Genomic DNA, 22477 nt, shown 5'->3' on the forward strand with positions numbered 1-22477 from the left:
AGTGACACACTGGGGGCTCGGAAGGAAGACAGGAATCATTAGGAAGAGGACTGTCAGTTCCAGCAGCAGCTCTCTCTCGTGGCTATGACAAGTGACCCCTGCCAAGGCAGGTCATTGCTATGAGAGAAGCCATATAGGAAAAAGAGAAAGAATGAGGCAAAAGAAACCAGTAGACTAATGCAGTATAATTTAAAAGCTGACCCTGTACATTAAGGCTAATGGAACTAAACAACTGTAATCCTGAAAAGAAAATGGAACATTATTGAGAATGTAGCTACAGTACTTGAAATCCAATTAACTGTTATATCTCCCTAAAGATTTGGATCACATTTTTCTTCCTTTCATTAACTGAAATTTGTTTTTTCTTTGATTAAGCTTAATATTAAAAAACCCAAACAGACAGAACAGTAATCAAAAATATGTACCATCTTAGGCCCACTCTATGTTATTAAAATCTCTCATTTCAATCATTTGCACGATATTTCACCAGTAGTAGACTCACTTAGAAATAGTCTGCCAGTTAGCAAAATCCTCCTCAAAACCACAGCTTTCGTAGTTGCATGCGAAGTATATTTCTGTCTTCTACTCTAGTTTAACACATTTAACACCAAGAACTCAATGACCTTCCAAGCACATCCAAATCCAAACTTATACCAAAGCAGGTGAATCTGAAATCTGAAGGTTGTTGTTATTGGTACAATTAATTAAGCTGCTTTTAATCTGTTGGTGACACATTTTGGGGAAACCTCTGTAGTGAAATAAACTAAAATAACAGCATAAAGAAGTTAAAGTTACTTTCTACCTTATTTATTAAAAGAAAAAAAAAAGATTTCATTTAACATCTGGGTTTGATTTTGTTGGTTTTTTTAGTTGAAGAAAGCCAGAATTAGATGACTGGGTACCTTCAAAAAAGAGAAATGCAAACACATTCAGTGGTCATAAAAGAAATGAGATATATGGAGGAGTATCCCAGAACATAATTAAGGACAGACATTCTCTCCAGATTCCCTTGATGCAATCTCAAGTAAACCCTGTGGATTCTGGCAGTGTACATCATCTGTATTTTACAACAAATTCCCAGACCTAACATAAAGGCATTAGAGAAAGTAGGATCAATATTTCTCAGCCTACTTTTGTTCTCCTCCTTAAACCTCGGAGCCAAGACTCCTGCTACTCTTTCTCTGTAGTCATCACCATCACTATGCTGGCTGCAGAAGAGTAAGTAGAAGTCTGCAGTTTGAAATAGGACAGGCAAGATTTTTCCCATTCTCACACCCTGAAAGATGCAGAGCTGGTTTATATAGCAGCATCTTACCGTTCCCATTCAGCTGCACAAATGAGTGGACCAAGAATACTCACATAGTCAGACATCAATTTCCACTAAGAAGCAGCAGCTACCCTTCTCGCAGCTAATGATGGCCATTTCTAAGCTAAAAGCAGTGCCTAGCCATGTGAGTGCTGCTTCTTTATACCAGAAAAGAACTTAACTTAAATCACCAGTGGAACACATAGCCAGAACTAAAATTGCTAGTCTATAGCTTCAGATAAAATTCCACTATTGACATGAAAACTATAATAATGCTGAAGATGGGCAAAAAGCATGGTAGAGAGAGGGGAAACAATTAGCACACGCTTGACTTGCAGTGCAAGGCTACAGGGAGAATAGATGGTCCCATTCCAGAGAGCTGGCTCCCTCCACATCAGAATTAGGCTTTTTGGACTGGATTCTACCTTAGCTTCAGCATCACACATCTAAATTAGATAAATTGGCTGGGATTGCTACTGTATAACGAAAGACAAGTCTTGCTTAGATGAATACACTGTTCCCATGCGTGTAGATCATATCTATTGGCAAAAGGATATTCAATCTCCAGAGCTGTTACTTAGGTACAAGATCAGCCAAAACCATCAACTTAAGGCACTCTCACTTTTTTAGGGAGCGTTTGCATAACCTGGTTGATTTGTAACAATTTTCTATTAAAAGTATTTATTTTGGTAATTTCTTACCTGATCTTCTATCAACAAAATTACAGAAAGGATATGGTTTCTCTTATTTTAAACAAGAAAAAGGCAACGAAAAAAGTCTATTAATTAGACTGTTTGGTTCTGTGCTGTTCTGTTTCATGAAATAAACAGCTAGAATTATTCAGAAAGCTAACATCCTTTTTTTTTATTTTAGATTTTCTAAAGCTTATTTCAGAAACTCATTAAGTAGTTTGAGAAGGTCAAAAGCTGTGTCTGCGTCCACCCTCAGCATGCCTCAGTAATCAATCATGTCTTCAAAACATACTAGTCTTAGTCCTTCAAGCAAAACAAGTTGAACTGTGTTAGTGCTAAGCAATCATGTGGTCAGAAATGTATTTGAGCTAGTCCAAAGCCGGAATTTATTAGCTTCTCTCCTGACAACAAATTCCACACAAGACATCTAAGGATCTGTTGCGAAATTTTGGTGATTCAACTTCATATCAAAATGATTGAGTACAAGTATATTTGCAGCCCAAGAGTGTAAGTGAAATCAGGAAGCTAATTTTGTATAAGATCGCAACCTCCAAATTAAATAATAGATGTAGCCTGCCTGCTGCATCATCAAATTTTAATTAGATTCTTTGCAGCTGTATGTCTTTGATCTCAGCTAAATAAATCATAGATGCATTGTGGTTTTTTGGTTGGATTTTGTGTCATGCTAAACTCACATATGAAACAGAATAATGTGTTTCAATCTGCATTATTACACAGAGGAAAGGAGAAGGTAATTCCCCTGAAACTTCACCTAGAGCACTGAATTACTTCAACATCTACCTTTATCCTCATCCCTGTTTTCAAAATTAGGTAAAATAATTTTCTTTTTTCTTTTTTTTTTTCCCCAAACGGCAGTACCAAAATCCAACGACTGTGTTGTTGTAACTTAGGAAAAGAAGACAGGCTGACTCCAAAAGCCATAAGTGCCCCTCTCAAACCAAGGTTTGAAACCCCTTTGCTGCTGGATGTTATCAGATACTGAAATGTGTTTGTGGGGGTTTTTTTGACTATTCCAATCTGAATTCTTGGGCTTATTTTCACAGACAAACTGAACTAACAGAACTGAAGTACAAAAAATACTGAAGTTTACAGTTCCTGTAGCAAACTGCTGCTCACAATTAGGGCAATTTGATTCTGTTTTAAAAGATTAAATGATAGGCCAAATCCTGAATTATAGGATATGGACACCACATATTTTACCTGAGGAGAGAATGGATTTATTTGCTAATTACTTGCAGTAGGATTCGGATTTTGAGCATCACAAGACTTCTAAGAGCTCTGAATGCACATACACACCCTTAACCTAGTTCCGAATGAGATCAAAAGGAATCTCTCCAGGAGCTCCTGCTGGAGCTGGGAACTTCACTACTTCATGTTTCCAAGAGCTATACATTTTAGGCTCTCTTTTGCTCCTGGTCTAATAACACGAACTGTTTAAAACCAAATCAGATTAAAATGCAGCTTTCTATAAAGTACATATAAATGATTGTGTTAGGTAGATTTCACCTGCTAGTGTACTGCAAGTCATAGGTTAGCAATAATCCCTAAACAAGTAAAGCAAATCACTGTAAGGTCAGATTCTGTTCATGGTTATTAGTATTATGAAAACGTTGCTTGTTTTAAAAAGAGCATACAAAGTACTTTGTAAAACAACTGAAATCAGTTATGTTTTACCCACAGTTTCTTAACAGCATTGAAACTGTTAGTCTTATAAACTAAAATTGTTAACCACAGTCCCACTGTAATGAGGGCAATTTAATTCTTCTAATGCTTGCATACGCAATTGTTTTTTAAACAAAGTAATACTCAAGCAGACAAAAATCTGTCCTGCAGCAGCTTATATCTTCCATAATGTAAATATATATATTATAATTCCTAGGAGAATACATCAAAAGGATTTTACATATGAAAATATAACAATACGAGATAAGTCATCAAATTATTATGTATTTACGCACTGAAAAGAAATTGTCATTTGAACCCAATGCTACCTCTTTTAGAAAAAAATAGCAAGAAGTAATTGTTAAAGAACATATTCCCCACATTATTTCCCACAGAGAGAAAGTTTCAAGGAACACTTCTGTAACTCAGAAAACAGTAGATCTTTGGATTTCTTTCTTGAACAGAATGGACATCCACTGCATTTTATTTTGCTATTACTCTACACTCTTCACGATGGCTGCAGTATAACTTTTCTCTCCCACCGTGTAATGAAAGATGTTTTTTAAAAACAAGTTTGCAAATTGTGAACAAAATGCATTGATGAGAAAGTCAATTTTCCATGGATCTTGATTCCTTGTCATTTGGTGAAACTAGTTCCTTGCTACAGAAAGCAGGAATTTCTTACTTATTGAAGTAAGGTTAGCACAGGCTCCGTATATTTTTAAAATATCACATAGCCATTCATGCATTGCACTTCTGCTTTAAACCTCGTGTCCTCCTTGAGTCAATATATACACACTAGTGCAACACAGCAGCATCTGCGGGCTGGCTGGCAGGTCCTGTATGTACACAGTGTATAAGGACAGACTGGATCTGTATCAATTACACATGCCCACCAAGAGATTTATTTAGTTCTTTAAAGCAGTCCTCAGTAAGCTGCATAGATTTGATATAAAGTGTTTAGACATAGACCATTTGTACAATTTAACCTTGAGTATTTATACAACTATAAAGGGAATATGGTGTATTTTTATGTCCCAGAGCAGTACATAAAAGGAATAAAAAATGCAAAGAGTGGATAGACAAGCTTTCAAAAAAATGTAGACCCTGCTCTTCTGTTGCTGCATAATGGTGTGTAAAATGTACTCCAATTTTTTGGTCGCAGGACACAGAGTGTAGCATGAAAGCAAGAATATTAATCACATAAATTTTGCCTATCACTTGCCTTGAAACCGTTGTATGTCAAGCAGAAGTTTAATGTTCTCTCAGACTAATTTTTTTTCTTGTTCTTTTCTTTTTTAAAGCAAAGCACTTTGCATAGCAGAATATCTTCATTACCTACTCCTGTGGCAAAAAGCACGCCTCAAGGCATTTTAAGTTATCCTAACACACTGGATTCATTTTTGGCTTAAGAGTTTTCTCATCATCTCTTTCTTCCTCAACAGTTTCTCTTAAAATTACTAAAGCACAGGGTACAGTCTAAAAATATGTAACTCAATCCATTAGTTTCTTTACCACATCAAGAACATCTTTCATAAAGTAAATAACTGTGACTGGCTAAGAAACTATACTGTGTATTATAAAACACTTTGTGTTTTATTTCACCTTTTGTTATGCTTTTTGAAGCTAGCTAATAGCTGTAATATGTTCCTTTACTTAGTTTCTTTTTCAGCTTAGTAGCTATCTCTCTACAGTATTCTCCAAATAAGCTCAAAAGAGCACATCTGTAGAAACACTCCCAACCTTCTGAGGATAATTGTCTAGCTTTTTGAAAATATTTTTGAAATTATATAGGGGTCCAACTTAAGCTACTTTAGAAAACTCTGATTTACAGAGTGAGGACTTAGCTGTTTCTGAAAGGTCTTTTAAGATGTCAAGTTAACCATTTAAAAGGACTAGTCAGTTCTAAAATTATAGGTCATTATGAATTAAATGCATGACGAGTTTTCAAAAGGAGCCATGGGTTATTCCTCAGAATAACTAACACCAATATTCTAAGTCACCTATTCAAAAGATATTCCCTTTAGATTCCTACTTAATTCTGTATACAGATACTCAAACTAAGATGAAACCTAACTCATAAAGTCAACAACATAACTGCTACTGCATGAAGACTTTTTTTGATAGAAGCAGAGGAACTGAGACCTGTTTTCCTGCAGGAAGAAAGAAACAGGCTCCACAGAGGCGTATCCCAGGCTGCATGACCCCAACAGACAGGAGAGTCGGGAGGATGCTCTGGTATCCACGTACCAACTGGAGAGGAGGCAGCTGAATTTCACACACCGGCACAGATTTACAGTGTGATTTTGGGCAAATCAAGCTGCACAGCGCAGTGCCATGGGAGACGCTGAAGAAGCACCACCAATACTACTGCACAGGTCTGTCTAAGTTAGCGTGCCCTGCTCCGCTGAAGGAGGGCTGAATCACTGTTGTTACGGTGCCACCGGTACTCAAGCTAGCTCAAGTACCACTTCAGAGCCCTGCACTACGTCGACCAACCCATAGTCTGTGTGGGAAGTGGGAACAAACACATTAGTCTACCTCCAGGGGACATTTTGAAGATAAACACGTTGAGAGGCGCTCAGGAACAGCTTGAAGTTCCTTGCTCCATCCTCTGACCAACAGGCAGAAGACAGACACGTGTACACACACATATGCACATAGAGGAAGCGACAACTTGTTGCTACTACTCCCTTCTTTTTCAGATGGAAAGCAGAGATATGAGATGAGAGAGAGTGACTTCACTCAGTACAGCCTTTTTCAGGGGCTGATTTACAAACAAAGCAATACCTCTGTGCTCTTTGCTAAAAATTAGATTGCGAACTAGCCATTAGTCCCTGAATATGACTGCACCGCTGCTGTCTGTCCAGCTATTATTAATCATACACAGTAAAAAATGAAAGCAGTTCATACAGAAAATTCAAAGTATGAAATCCTTTATTCATTTCAAAGCTTGTTTGAATTGCAACTTCTTTAAATAAAAAAGTAGGCTTCTAATCAGGTCACAATGAAATTTTCATTTCCTGGAATCCTCGCATTTAGGAGACAAAAATCTCTTTTTATTATGTATGTCACATACGCTGTCATATTTTCTGAGCACCTCAGAAGCATTCTTCAGGGCAGTCTGGGTCAACTAATTTAGTCAACACTTACATAAAAGTCACTCGCAGTTCAGGTCTCAGTCCTACCCTGAAAACCAGACAGTGCCCATGTTATCATGAGTGCCTGATTGGGGGACTGTGTGAAATCATGACTGTATTAATTGGGGAAGGAAAGGAAAGATATGGAAGAGGAAATAAAAGTATATTCAAACCAGAGATCTAAGACTAAAAGAATCAATTACCTGTTGTTTTAGTCTTGTGTGCTCTTTAATATAAAGATCTTTTATAAAATAGATGTTGGAGGTTGTCAAATAGCTAAACATATAGAAGGTGCAATTTTCCTTTTAAAATATAAGGCTAGCTGATGCTTGCACATGCGTTCTGTACAAGCTGAAAAACAAAAGCATGGTCCTATAGTTGATAGCAGCTAATTTTCTTGCTAAGTCTAAGAGACTATTATTCTTCCATGTTCTAGGTCTTCAAGACCCTGAGTCATTCTTGAGTCACATGTTTCCAAAGTAGGGCATGCAAAATAACATGGCTCAAACCCCTTGGAGAAGAGATTCTGAGAAGCCTAAAATAGGCACTTCAGTTGTAAAAGTGAAATGAGGACAGGTATTAAATAAACAATGCACAGAAAGCATGAGCATACAGGCCATGTTAAAGATGACACAAGGAGGACAGAAGGGAAATAATGTCACAAAAGTTTTGAAGATACATGGTACATTAAAGACTTACCACAATATTTTAATCTCTATTTTTACGTCCAAGTGTTTCAAAAACGTGAGGACTTGGGGGTATAAATGGAATTATTGATTATAGGAGGAGTTTTGTTCTGTTCTAGCAACTGGATTATGAATTTGTCATGCTTTACAACTGAGAGGAACATGTGCCTACAGTTGCAAAGACTCTATGAATTACACTTTCTGCATCCCTCCCCACATGAAAACACAGAAAAGTCACTTCCAGTTTTGGAGATGGCTGGATAGAAAATTTGAGGAGACTTCCTGGGAAAGACTTTAGCAATCTCAGAAGTCTTAAACATAGCAAAATTTCTGTGCCACAGGACAGCAGGGTAGCACCAAGATGTTGGTCCAAGGTGTTGCACCAAGAGGATTCTGGCAGGAGTAGGAGACATTCAGTACCTCACAGAAATGGATTCAGAGCATGGTGTGCAAGGCTTTTACAGAAACAAGCAGAGCTTTACATTGGTTTTATATTTAGCAACGTGACAGGTAATACCCATGAGGGGCATATTTCAGTTTCCTTGTAATCAAGCTGAACAACAGCACTTCTCTTAATTCATGCAACTGCTATACCCAGATAGGAGATGTCACAACAATATGAAAATGGAAAATGTGATTGCTGAAAAGAACACTTAACAATAACTTTCTAAAAATAATATCACATTTTTAATTGTACTCTCAGTTAGAAAAAAGCTAATAGAAATGTAATAAATTAGTCTTCAATATTCTCCCTATCCTAGGGCTCCTATGAATTACCTGTGTAACTCTGGAAAGGTATATTCTCTTGTTGGGACCTGGCATTACAGGTCTGTCTACAGGAGTGGTGAATCCTAGCAGATGACCTGGATCACTCTCAGGAGCATCCAAGTTTAACCAGGAAAATCGTCTCTAGCACATCTGCTGTCAGACTATGTTTGTGTTTATTTTCACGAACCCTCTATAAAATAAGCATTGTCCGAGAAAATGAGGAAGGTTCACCCACCCCAGAGGAGTCAGTTTTCTTTATAGAAACGTGCCTTCTGAGGCACAGAATTTGAGGGACTTCCCGCAGGCCGTCCATAAAGGCAGGACAAGTAAGGAAATGAGTACGGGTTCCTAGAGTCCCACACCAGCACTAACTATTCCTTTTCTTAGTGATTAGGGTGTTAAATCCCTTGCTGACTGAGAATCCATTAATCACGGATTTTCATAATTAACCTTTTGCTTTGGAGATCACAATTTGTGTGCAAATTGCCTATGAGTAAAGCAAGATCACACAGAAATGAAAGGCAGCATTTCATCCCATGCAGATATGCACATGGAAGGCATCAGACAACAAATATTATCAGTAAAAAGTAATTGGGATAATCTCACTCAGCTCAGCAGTGTGTCAAAATATCCCTTTGACAAAATAAGAGCCCAAAGAAACAAACCAGTTTACAACCAGGGATAAAAAAGATTAATCACTCAAAGACAGAGGAAAAACTAGGTAGGCAAACATTGTACAGTCATCATAAAACATGTATAATAATGCCACAAAAGAGAAAATTACTAAATTTATTATCTTCTTCCAGGAACTCTTCTGTTCACTGAAAAAAAAAGTTCCCATTACACTGCATGCGAGAGAAAAACAGATTGGTTTTAAAAGGTTCCCCACTACCACCAATTTCGAAAGCAACAGACATACAAATTTACCATCTGAGAGTCCTACCTAGCTGACTTCTGATGATTAGTGTAAGCTGATTTTCTCTCTCCCTGGGCACTAAGCTTTCAGTTATTTGTGTAAATGCAAGCATTTTCAATCCTGCACTCACTCAACAGTAGTTTAGTTAGCTAAGTATTCATGTTGAAAGAGAAAATAAATGCTGTGGTGCACATCACAGCCTTTAACAAAATCTAAATAGAGGAACCCAGAACCTTTCTCAAGGACTGCAGAGTGCCAGCTATGACCACAACAGATTTACCATCTATTTCTCTATGTCCAGTGGATATATACATCTTGAAACCATAGGTTGTCCTTTTACTTGTCTTCACCCTGCCATGTCTCTGCTGCTGAACTCTGAGAGCTGAGACCAAGCCTGTTTCACAGTTTGAAAGGCATATTTGTTCCCTTTTCATCCTCTGGTTTCCCATCCCCAAATTTAGCCAAACCTCACTGGTTCCCCTATATCCAGGGTCTTGGGTCTAATGTAGAGACTGAGAGAGTGAAGGAGGGAGGGAGGGAGAAGACATTAGAGTTGTTCATTGGCTCTGTGACAGACCCAGATGAAAAATGGGAATATTTTAGCAGCTTTACTCACAGCTCTGTTATATTTCCCATCAACATTTTGAAAAAATAATCAATTTTTCTGCAATAAATGACATTCAGTGACAAAAAATTGGAATCTGGGAGAACACTGACAGCAAACTTTGAAAGTACGGGTTTAGAGTACAAAACAAGCTACGTGTGATTAAATTAGCTGTGTAATACCATTTATACCCACCCTAGTTTGTGTAGGAATCAACTCGTGTAGATCTTCAAGTCACTGCCATCCATAACGGCTGCGAATCCAAAGGACTTTTAAGTATAATTTAATTGTATAATACATTAGCCCCGCTGTCACCCTGGTCCTGCCTTAAATACATCTTACAGGATTACTGTATTTATAATGAATTATTTATTGGCTTAATTAAATTGGAACAAAATATGGCTCACTAAAAAAAGTCTGGAAAATGGCAACTTATACATATACACGCATACAGAGATATGTGTGTGTGTATATAAAATAAAATCAAAACCAGTTTTCCTTGCTAAGCTGAACAAAATCACTACAAGCAGGTTTTCAAAAAAAGTTCAGATTGTCAGAAAATGTTTTAGTTTGATTATATAGAAATTAGCACAGGAAGCAACGAAAGCCCAGGCTTTCTCTCAGGGCTATGCAAGAGTCTAGAAGCTGGAGAACTAGTTCCTGTTTATCAAAGGACTTGGATTAATCAGCTCATTTCCCAGTGCCTAAAACTATTCTATGGCAGTTGCATCTTTATTATCAGAAGTCCACAGATAAAACACACAGTGCAAGGATTAATATTATTAGCAGAAATGAAGAAATTGCACACAGCTTCCACTCTCTCCCTCTTTCCCCTTCCCCCTGAAGTGTTAGGGTTGTTTTTCACCTGGTGTTTATCAGAAATTACTATTAGCAGACACGCTTCTCTCAAGCCGTAATTCTTAGGCTCAATACTGTGTACTTGAAACTCCCATTCAAGGCACTGGGACTCTGGAGACAGCAAGTGTTATGACCTTTATTATGGTCTGTCAGCATACCAGAAATACTAGTCTGTATCACTGACATTGAAAAAATAACTCCATTACCCGAGAGTGGTAGTAGGATCTTACTCCTTTTAGGCTCAAGTTCTAGACAGAGATATCACCATTTATTCAGTACATTTTGAGGACTGTAGGAGAAGGTGGCTTATTTATATATATTGTTCATGTAGTACCTCAAAATCTTCATAAAAATAAGGAACTTATACTGCAGGGAGCTGAATAGCACCTCCCATTTTAAATACACTGCTATCTGAATATTGTGGGAAAAAATGCATTCCTTTGGATCAGCCTCTCTCCTGCGAGTAAGTACTGGAATGTGATCCAATTAGAACTGGCAACACCTGATATTGACCCACAAAAGTGCTCCACTCTTTCTAGGCGATTGCATTATGTAGAAAGAAATCCCTTCCAGCTCCTTAAAGTGCCACCGATCAACATACTGTGATCGGCAGCGAAACTTAAAGATGATTATATTGATCCTTATGTATAAATTGATGCTTACCAAATTCTGCCTCTTAAATGTAGTTACATTTCCTTGTTTCCAAGTGAACATTAGAGCTTCAGTTGCATTTTTTGCAGCTCATAAAGATGAATTCATTCCTAAATACGATTTTTAATCTCATTAAAAAATTTTCATACATTGTGCTCTATGTCATAGGGCAAACTAGGAGAGGATGAATGATTTTTTGGACTGAGGCATACTGCGTCTAGCTTGAAATTTTGTTTGAACCAATATCCTCATATGAAACAGTACAAGTTAAATATATAATAAAAACTTCCTGTTGATTTCCCCAAGGATATAATCTCAATTTAAAATGTTTATGATTTTTAATATTTTGTAGATGGCCTCTTTTACAGCTCTGTAGAAGTACTATTATTATCTAGAAATAGTAATAAAAATTATTAATAATTTCCCTGTTTTTTTAAAAATACTTTTCTTGCCTCTCAGACTATGGCTTAGGTTTTTGTTCTCTAGTATACAGAGTTAATATCTAAGAAACATGAAAAGAAATCCATCAATATGACTGGAGGCCTCAGAGGTTTGGTAAGAGCATATTGAACCTTTCACCCAGAGGTCATCGTTTCCAATGTGCCCTTGGCTGGTTGAGACTGAAACTCATTAGCATTTGAGGGCCCTTCAGTGGTCTGCAAACCGGGATCTTAAAAATGAAACTTCTCATGCAGTCAGACTTGGCCTTACAGAGGAAGTTCCTCCAAATGGGACCAAATATGTATAAAAGTAATGCACTTTTCTTGCTGACAAGTAGAATGCATTTAATCATAAATGAAATTTAGACAGTCATTTTTATCTGCCCTTTTTTGTAGCCCAGAAAAAATAACAACGCTCGGTAGCTGGAAGATGTCTGCCTTAGCGCTTCTGGGGGACGCACTAAGTGAAAGGAAGTTGCTGGTGAGGCGTCTTCTTGCCCGTAGAGAGACTCCCACCTCAACAGCATTGAAATGAAGTGCCAGAAGTACTCTCAGTTAAGCTGAGCCTACTCCATGAATAAACAGAATTTCAGTCTCTAGGGCTGTCAGCCCAAGACATTTCATAAGCCCTTAATTCTTATATGAAGTACAAACAGAGCTATTTTATATATGAGAAGCGTAAGAAATAATTGACGGTTAAAGTGTCATTGACTGCAGTAGGAGTAAGATCAGGTCCATCATAAACTACTGATGTGCAGGTTCCAGAGACACAGCTCAGCCATGACAATATGTCTTCTGCTCATTAATGGTCCATTAATGAAATTCCAAGAATTTGCCCAGTGGAACCGCACAGATGCCACTATTTTCTTCTCATGTCCTCCCATGTGACAGTCATAAACCCAACTCCTCCCTGGTGCTTTATTAAATAACTCGAGTCGACTACTTGATGGAATTTGAGAATTATTTATATTCCAACCTCCTGATTCATTCTCTCTTTTGCTGTCTTAATGTCAGATGTCCCTGTGCCTTGCTACCTGGAAGAAACATAAGTAAATGGGGGCTGAGAACTTCTGTTCCCTTGGGATTGTGTCCTTTAGCTATATCTGAGAGAAAGAAATAAAGCTCCCTAATTATGCATATGGTTTTTCTCAATATATTTGCTCCGAGAAATTAAACAAGCATTGCAGCAATATCTTGAACACAACTCTACAGACCCTTGAAAATCTGAATCAAGTTGTTGAGGCATTAAAAACACGGTGAATAACATATAGCAGATCACTGGAACAGGTGTTTCCATTAATTCCTGGAAATACCGAATTTTTGGCAGGAAACTTTTCAATACCTCAAGGCTTTGTCTGTTCAAATTTCAATGAAAAACTTCACTATAGTAACAGAATTCCACAGGGAATCCATAAACTTCTGCTCTTAAGAGCTAGGTAAGAGAGGAAAAATAAATCACAATAAATAAGGGGAAGTATTCCTGAGTTAATTAAAATGTTGCTATTTAATTTACTGATTTAAGTCAGATGGGTTGGCTTTTTAAAATATACCCCCTATAGGCTTCGAAATAATTAGGGTCAGTTTGTGAATTGTGTTTAGAAGCAGATGCAACCGAATATGTAAACGATGAGAAAATAATCACTGGAACGAATGGTTCTCACCCTATAAGCAGTTCACAGTATATTAAAAATCAGCTACTGCATTACACTCCTCCCTACCTATTTTCTTCCTAATATACGCAGAACTAGGTTGGACATAATGTCCTTATACTAACAAAGTAAGAATGTAATTTCTCCCTATTAATTAAATTCATGTTTTTAATCATATCATAAGCATATTAAAATACAGATGAGGCTCGAACCACCAATCATAAAGATGAAGATTTATAGAACGGGTTCAGCAGATAGCTTTGACATCAATCACGGCATAAGAAATAGCTTATGGGCCAGATCTTTAACTGGAGTAACTCTTTAATGAGGCTGACTCTACATCACCGGAGGATACATCCTTCTCCTCTCTTCCCTGGGAGCCATTTCAGTACCTCCTACCTCCTGCTGTTCCCTTCATTCCAGCCCCATCTTCCAGTACGAGGGAGAGATTCATCTTGTCGCTCTCTCACATACCACAGAAGTCCGCTGTAACAACTGGCCTTACGTTTACGGAGCACGTGTTATTCAAAAGGATCTCTGGTTGTTTACAGAGTGAGTTTTATGGAATCATTTTGTTCACTGATAAAATACAGCCAGCTCTGGAAGGATATAGAGCAGATATATATACAAAACCAGAAAACAGCTGCACAACACACTGAAATTTAGAGGATGAAGAGAATACTCTGTACACTTGGGTTTATGGAAGTAAATCATGCCAGACTGAAATATTTCAATGATAGCAGTCCTACAAAAAAGTGCAGTTGTTGAAAACAAACTAAAAAATACAAGCAAAAAGAAGTTGCTTTTAACCTGGCATCAGGGGAGCCCCATGAAGCTATACTGGTTTACCTGGGTTTATTCACACCTTATCTGATACCAGAATAACTTTCTGGTTTAGACAAGCCTTTAAAACAATGAATGCCACGGGGAACAGATAATTTTATTCTCCCTTTGTGTTGTTCCCAGTATATTGGGGCCTTTTTCTTAGTTGGCAGCTTTGATACCACCATAATAACCATAGTACTTCTGGGCTGGTCATTGTGATTCCAATACAAAGAGGAGAAATTAATAGTAAACTTGTTTTTCAAGATACCACAACTCTTTCAGCTGAGCAGCGCAAATTTTAATTTGCCCCTCACAGCTGAGGCACAGAGTACGTAAGCAACGTGCCAAGCTGCCTACTCACACAGGAAGCCCATCGTAAAGCCATAAATCAAACTGATTTCTCCCAAGTCACAGTCCAGTATTCAAACACAAAATGATCTTCCCAGTCTGCAGCTATGCCACAGTCAAACAGCTGAAGAAACTGTAGTGTAATCCTGCACCGAAGAGTTGGTACTTAACATGACATCATGCTAGTGGGGCACAACTAATTTAAAGCTGAACCATCTGCCTTGCTTCCTTCATCAGTTTTCTCTCCCCGCCTCTCACACAGACCTCAAGTTGCTTAAGTTATGAGATTTGACAAGACTCTTGCCCAAGGTTGAATGTGTGCCTGCACTGATTCAGTTCTCAGGTATCATGAGCTTTTTCTGCAGGTAAATTTTATTTCATTGCCTAGACTGAAGTTCTGCTCAGGACTCGATGCAGCAGAACTGACACTATCACAGAAGATAGAGACTTATTAATTCAAGACTTGCCAACTAGCAGCCAACCAAATGAATATTTCCTTAGACTGAAGGACCAAGTTCATACTGTTTGATCTAAGGGAGAGCCTGCTTGTCAAGGTGGCTCTTTGATAGGTATAGCACCTCCTGGATCAAAAAAAATAAGAGTCACATCTAAAAAAAAAGTGTTTCCAGAAAACCATTCAGCTTCCCATCTGCCTACATCTCCTTCTTAGAAACCACATATTATTTCATTTCAGACCAGCATATTCATTCTGATCGGCCTCATTAAATTGATGTCTGAAATTGTAGTGACTGAACAGCTTAATAGTGAATCCCATGTACATCACATTTCTCCACTATTTTTTTCATTGCAGTAACTGAAAAATATATATAGCCAAAAACCCCCAAACCCCTCCCTCTTTATACAGAACTGACTGTGATATGCTTGTGGATACAAGCTCTCCAGTGTCAGCTAAAATCTCACCATTTCAGTTCAAGGGGAAGCTCAAATACTTTCCCTCTCCCTGAAGCCACTCACAACTCTCTGGATCCCATTTTATCACCTCTGAGAAGAATGTTCTCTAGGGCTCATAAATTTTTTACAGGGTCCTTCTTTCTTTGTCTGCCCCGCAGTTTACAAAACTTTCTGACAAGAGGCTGAGGTGCAAAATGACCAGGGAGTTATGGGTTTCCCCCTGCCATGCACTAAGTCCCTGCCAAGCCAGTCTACAAGCTGATGGTCAGCCTGTGCTGTTGATATGCTCAGTAGATTGTGCAAGCTGAAGTGTAGTCTTTTCTACCACATACAGTTTGCAAACCAACAGTCAGTCCTCTTTTAATATGAGGCACTCCGTTTGTTTAATGTCCAAAACAAAACCAAACTAAAATATCCTAATCACCTACTTTGTCACTTTATGACTTGCTCATTCTTCATCCCATCTGTCAGAATCTCCTTTGCAACTAACACAAAAGAACTAGTCTGTATTTAGGGAAAGAAACAAACAAAAAAAACCCCAACGAACAACAGCAACGATGACAAAACCCAAACCCCTCCACAAGTTACTGAATAGGCCATAAAAAGCTGTTGGAAGCCTATAGGGCTCATCCATATCATAATGCCTCTGCTTTTGTCTTCCATCTCCTATTTCCACGTAACAGATTCAAGAAACATCATAAGATAATTGAATTGTGAAATGATCATATTTGGAATGCAATGGGTAAATGCTATGGGCAGCCTTGCATTAAACCCAAAGGTTCCCTCATCACCTGTATGTATAACGAGCAAGAAAGATTTGGGAATGTGACAGAATATCAACCCCTGATATGAACCCTATGAACATGGAAATTTCCATCATGTTTAGACTTTAAAATAGCCAGCAGTAATGGGACTAGGTAAAGCAGCTCTGGCATGGCCGTCTCTGTTTAATTTATGAGCTCGATTATTTGCCTTAGTTAGCATGCAGCTGCAGAAAGGGAGTAGATCGTGATTATTTGCCTGCTGAGGTGCAGACCACTACATTGAGCTGCTAATCCTAACACTAAAGTGTACCTTTAGACTTCTATTTACTTAAAAGAAAAAAAAAAGAAGGGGAGGGGAATGGGGAGACTTTCCCAAAATCAGACAGAAAATTCTTATTAGACTCCATTTCTGAAAGTCCTGACTACCAGTCCCATGCACAAAATAATATCTATTTCTTGCTCTTGGTGAGTCATTTTATTAAATTCACAGCTTGTTTTGGAGAAGGTCCTGCATTGCTCGGTAAACATTTGCTGCTCCTGGAACAGATTGCACAGAATGCTGGGAAGACCACTTACCCTGGGCAGATTCAAAACAAGGGGTGACAGCAGAAATGATCAACGTAATCACCACCTTCCATCAACGCTCATGTTAAGGGAGGAACATAATCAAATAAACATGCATGTGCTGAGAGAAACAGAAAAAATGCATCCTACTAATGCATCAGTCATTAAATAAACAATAAAGCAGTTTCTGCATTATTTGCGAAACAGTCTGCACAAACAGCAACAAAGCAGTATCTGCCCACTTGTAGTGCTGGGATCTATGCAACAGCCAGAGTCAGGCAGTTTTCAGGGTGGATCAATTTAAAAGTGGAAATTAATTTGCCAGGTGAGAGCCCTCATCTGCAGCAAGTTAATATTCCCCAAGTGCCAACCACAAAGACTTCGCAGCTGTTGACTCTAATCCCAGTTTAGTGAACAAATCTCTCCAGCGCTGTGTTGCAGCTCTCTTGTTTTGGATTTGGCGATGGTGCCAGAACTGCCTGAATCCACCATGTGAATATTGGCTGCCTCGCACATAGACAAATGAATTTCCTCACAGGCATGCCAGAAACAAATGCATTGCTTCTCAGTCTACCACCTTTGGAAAAAGGATTGCCAGGCTCAGATGCAGAAAAAAAACAACTTTACTGACCTGCCCTGTCTGAGCACCAGGCAGCACAGCAACTACCCAGCCTCTCGCAGGTTGCTTCCAAAGGCAGCTGCCTACTTTGTCTGTGCATACTGGCAGCTTTTATTTTGGAGCGTCTTCTCAGGCTGTTTTCTTTCTTAGGCCCTTTGGTTAAATCCAGGGATACCACAAACCTGAGCAGGTTTTTCTGTGGAAATTTCAGAAAAGCCTGAGGAAGTTAGATGTCCAAATAGCAACTGAAAATGCTGCTTAGCTTCCCACGCTCCTTTAGAAACTGCAACTTATTCTTTTTCTTGCTTTGGAGATGCAGTCATATTTCTCAAAGTAGCTTCATAAATTTTCAGGCATTTAAAAAAAACACTACTTCAAGCTCTCTTGGTAGCTTCATGCTTCCTAATTCATTCTCTTCCATTCACTGGTGCTAAACTAATAAGGGCTCCAGTAGTCGATTAGTTCACTAATCTTAAGATGCTGTGTGTAGCTCATACTGCAAATTCTTTGATCCTAACAGCTCCCAACTGCCACAATTTCAGCTTTTCTATCCTCATTCCAGGTCTATTTGACCCGAGAAGCTTGTGACCACTATACCTTAACTCTACTATTCTTAAACAATGCCCTGGATGCATTTCTTCTTGGTGCCTGGTTAATTTTTCTTGCATTTTCCTGACTCTTCCCAGACCTTGTGTCAAGTCACAAGTGTATTCCTAGGCAAAACGGCCTCAGCTAACCTTCTTTATCTAACAAGAAAAGCAAGTTCTCTGAGCCAAACTTCCTTATAATTTACCTATATGCTGATTCCCACAACACCATCAACACTAATGGAACTGCCAAAGGGGTGCACAGCAAAGTCTCACCCCCAAGCTGGTGGCATTTGCACTTTATTTTATAGCATATAATAGGTTGTGATACTTTTGCGTGAAAGATTCAATACAAAAATAAATAGTTTGGTATATGTGCAGTTTAATTTGATTTGACTAGCTTTTGGAGAGTTTCCTCAGACACTTTATTGTACTGCTCTATTTACTGATGTTTCCAGTGCCTGGATTTCTTGTTTATTAGAGCTGGCATAATGAAAGTTTGCCACCTGATTAATTTTAATAGTTTAGCAGGGAACCTGAGGATAATGCATATTGGCTGCCAGGCTACAGATAAATTTTGTCCATTTGGTTGCAAAGATTTTGGCAGAAATAAAACCTGCTCTTTGCTATTGTAGAGAAATATTTTGTTGGGTGGAATAGTGTTTTCGAAGGAAGCCACTGTCTCATCTGCCTTTATTATGCACTGAGACTTAACAATCCCAGACAAATAGGCTTGAGATGATACAACATCCTAATTCTGATCTCCTTCACACTGAGTGGTGATGTAAGAGACTTGAGAAGACTTTGTGGATCTAGTACAATTTGCCTGGCAAAGTTCCAAAAGAGCCCAGGGCATGGAGAGAAGAAATCTGGGTCTTACTCCCAGCTCTTCTAATAGCCACTTTTTTCTTCTGTGCCTCAATTTCCCCAGCTGAAGTGCACATCATGTTACTGATTTCCCCTGCAAAGCACTTGCAGGTCTACTGATAAAAAGCACTATGTAAGGGCTCATTACTATCAGTTGTAGTAGCAGAGCATTCCAGGAGAATCTGAAAAGGCTTCAGGGATCATTTGGAGAGACTATCTGCAGGTGAAAGCGTTACCTAATTGCCTCTGGACTGTAATGCTGAACACCCAAATACTCATCCAATCTTTTGTTGAGCCTTCAGATCTTTTGGAAGTTGCTAACACCCTAAGGTGACAGGCTTTATATGTGTGCTTCTAAGAAAGGAAGAGAGAGGGCAAGGCAGGCAAGGAACTTTCCTCCTCTTGTATTATCCTAAGGTCTTCTCCTTCAGAGACATTATAATGGGACTAAATTTTTGTAACATGTAAATTTTGTATCTGGATGCTAGTGCTGCTTTTATTAGGGATGTTTGACTTCTCTGGTTAGGAACTGGGCTGGAAGAAGTAGGTGCCTGGTAGACTTGTAGGATGGACAGGTCCTGACAGCTCAGGCTCTGGCAAGAGGAATAATTAAAAAAAAAAGTTCTCGGCTCTTTTTCAAGCCATTTAATTTGGAATATAAATGATTTACATTGAAATGATTAATCAATGCATTCATTATATTTGCATGGTTACTGTTTAGCACCAAAGCAAGTAAACAACAGCCTGCAGTACAGCAGAAAAGATGAACAATCTTAGACCTCAAATCTACAAATTAATATATTAAGCGAACATCAAAATCTCTGAACAGAGACAACTTTAACTCAACCCACACAAAGCAGCAGGCAGGATCAAGGCAATAGTGCATCTATTCTAATATTCCACGCTGCACATCTTCACTTATAAGCTGAACATACAATTAAAGGGACTTACAGAATTTGTTGCTGACATAATGAAAAAGAATATTTAATTCTATTTAAGAAGCACATCTATTTAATGTAACTTTGTGTGGTGATGGGTTGCTTTTTTCATATTAAATTCAAAGGGTTTTTTTAAAATGCCACCTAAAACTTTCAAGAAATTTGAGAAAATTCTTCTACCAAAGGCATAAAAAAATACTCTACGGTGCTAAATTTTTCTCATTTCCTATATACATAGGTTTAGTCCAAATTCCTATAAACATTCATTTATAAAGTAATAGGTTAATAATTTCAATATAAATTTATCTTTTCTCCTCCCTTCTCCTCAATTCTATCTCTTTTGCAATGTGAATTGCTAAATTCTAGTACCCAGTAATGAACATAATAAAATAAGTAACCTGGATAAGACAGAAAATGAGAAAATATGAGTTTGCATCTTAAATTGTCACTAATTTAAAAAAGAATCGTATGTGACTCCACCTATCTAGAACAGAGTAGAAAAGGAAATAAAATGGAAGGACAGTCTTCACAATTATGCCAGCCTACATATATATATAGATTGATGCATGAGAGAAACACACAAAGTACAGTCACATACTGCACGATACCTGCATATGTAAATATACAAATCTTAACAGCTGAGCAGGAAAAACAAACACTCATTTCTCACCATATCAACCTAGTGTGCTTATTCCCTGGATAAGTATTCGAAGAAAACAGGTTCATTATCGAAATGTCAAGGGAACTGGTCAGACACAGGGGATGGTAAAGCAGAACAACACAGCAAACCTCAGCTTAGATAGAAAATGAGCAATAATTCATCAAAAGGCCATTCACTTGAAGAAAAAGCACTGAAATAAGCTGACATCTTAAAAACAAAGCAAAATAAGAATTTTCTCCAATTACTATTTTCAGCCACACTTAGTAAAATAAATAAAAATTCCCCAAATTACAAAATTGTCACAGTATCAACTCCAGAAATCTGGGGTTGGGTTTGTTTTTGGTGGGTTTTTTTGTTTTGTTTTGATTTAAATTGTTGTGGTTTTTTCCTCTTCAGGTCTCCAGCTTTTAAGTTACAGTTGGGCTTGGGCCACATTTTCAAGACTGGTCTTTTGGTGGAGATCAGGGGCAACCAGAAAGGGGGCTAGTGGGGAGAAAGGAAGAATAATTTAAAATGGAAAACCTGAAAGCAGACATTGTCTTTACTCCAACAGCATGCCCCTCAGTAAAACTCTCAAAAATCATGAATGTCAGAAAAATTTATAATTGTACAGGAAAGCCGTGACAAAATACATCTTGAAGAATTAAGAAAGCCCATAGCCACCCCCCACTAAATAGATTGTTCTCTTAGTCCTTAACTAGCTTCACGGTAACTAGCCCTTCTGTACAGGAGACCTCATCAAGCCTGATTGGACTGTTTTGGCTCATCAGATCTCACCAAGAGGCAAATTTCAGAACACTAGCCTGTCTTCAATATTTAACGTATAATCCTACCTACATTAGCACACCTGCTTTCTCTCTGCTCCAAATGTCAGTTAAATAAACTAGCTGTATAACAAAGTACAGAAATAACTACTCCAGAGGTTACAACAGAAAAATAAAAGCAAAGAACACTGCCCTTAGACCATTACAGTCCCCAAAAGACCCATATCCAGACAAAAAAAATGTAAGGGGAATTTTCTGTACAGATAATGAACTGCAACATGGCTTCTTTGGGGTTTATTTATTTTTAAAGGACCAAGGATTTTGAGTACACAAAACTAGTTGGGACACTTTGGAGGGCTTCCACAAAAGCTAACTTTAGCCTGGCGATGCTGATACCCCTGGGCTCTCTCTGCAGGCAGTAGAAAGCGGCTTCTCCTGAAGGTAACCCAGGACAGGAATCCCTGGGCCCCGAATTCCGAAAGCCCCTGCTCTGCAATACTCAAGCTAAAACATATGCTGTTATCTGCTTGCAATTCCAGCACACCTACCTACACCAACTTTGCTGAAACACTCAGCTTTCTTAGAAATGATCCCTCATTCTTTACAATTACAGGCATATCCGTTGCTGAATGTTTCTGCCCAGCGAGCAGAACCTGGATCCCTGGAGCTTGGGACATGACAAACAGCACAGAGCACGTGTCATTACCTCGTCTTCCACAGCAGCATGACTGCTTCCTGACTTACAAGAAAAATAAATATTTGCTTCTTTCATTTGTCCCAGTAGGACTAGAAATGTAAAATATTTGCTATTAAGATTTGAGATGGTGGCACAATTTTCTCTCTATCAAAAAAGAAAGGCTGATTCATGAATAATCTATAGCCACTATAGACTGAACTCTTAATCAGAACTACTCAAAACAAAATCAAGTCTCTTACATAATTAAAGAAGGGGGGGCTCTCAGAGGTACGTACAGTAGAAAACGTCAAATCACTACTCAAAAAAAATCCCTGCTTACCCGCAAATTATCCAATTAAACATCTGACAGACACTGACAAATATTATATACCACTTCCACATCAGCTGAATCTTATGAAGAAACTGCGTACTGCAGATTTGTATTTTTAAATGGCCTAGCAGAGACTTAACATTTATCCTCACCAGATTTCTTTCTATTCACAAATCTATAACCTAAGGCTACAAATATAGCAATAGAACAAAACATATTTGCTGCTGC

The sequence above is a fragment of the Haliaeetus leucocephalus genome, unplaced genomic scaffold, assembly GCF_000737465.1.
Source record: "Haliaeetus leucocephalus isolate CR32 unplaced genomic scaffold, Haliaeetus_leucocephalus-4.0 Scaffold646, whole genome shotgun sequence".
Lineage (NCBI taxonomy): Eukaryota > Metazoa > Chordata > Aves > Accipitriformes > Accipitridae > Haliaeetus > Haliaeetus leucocephalus.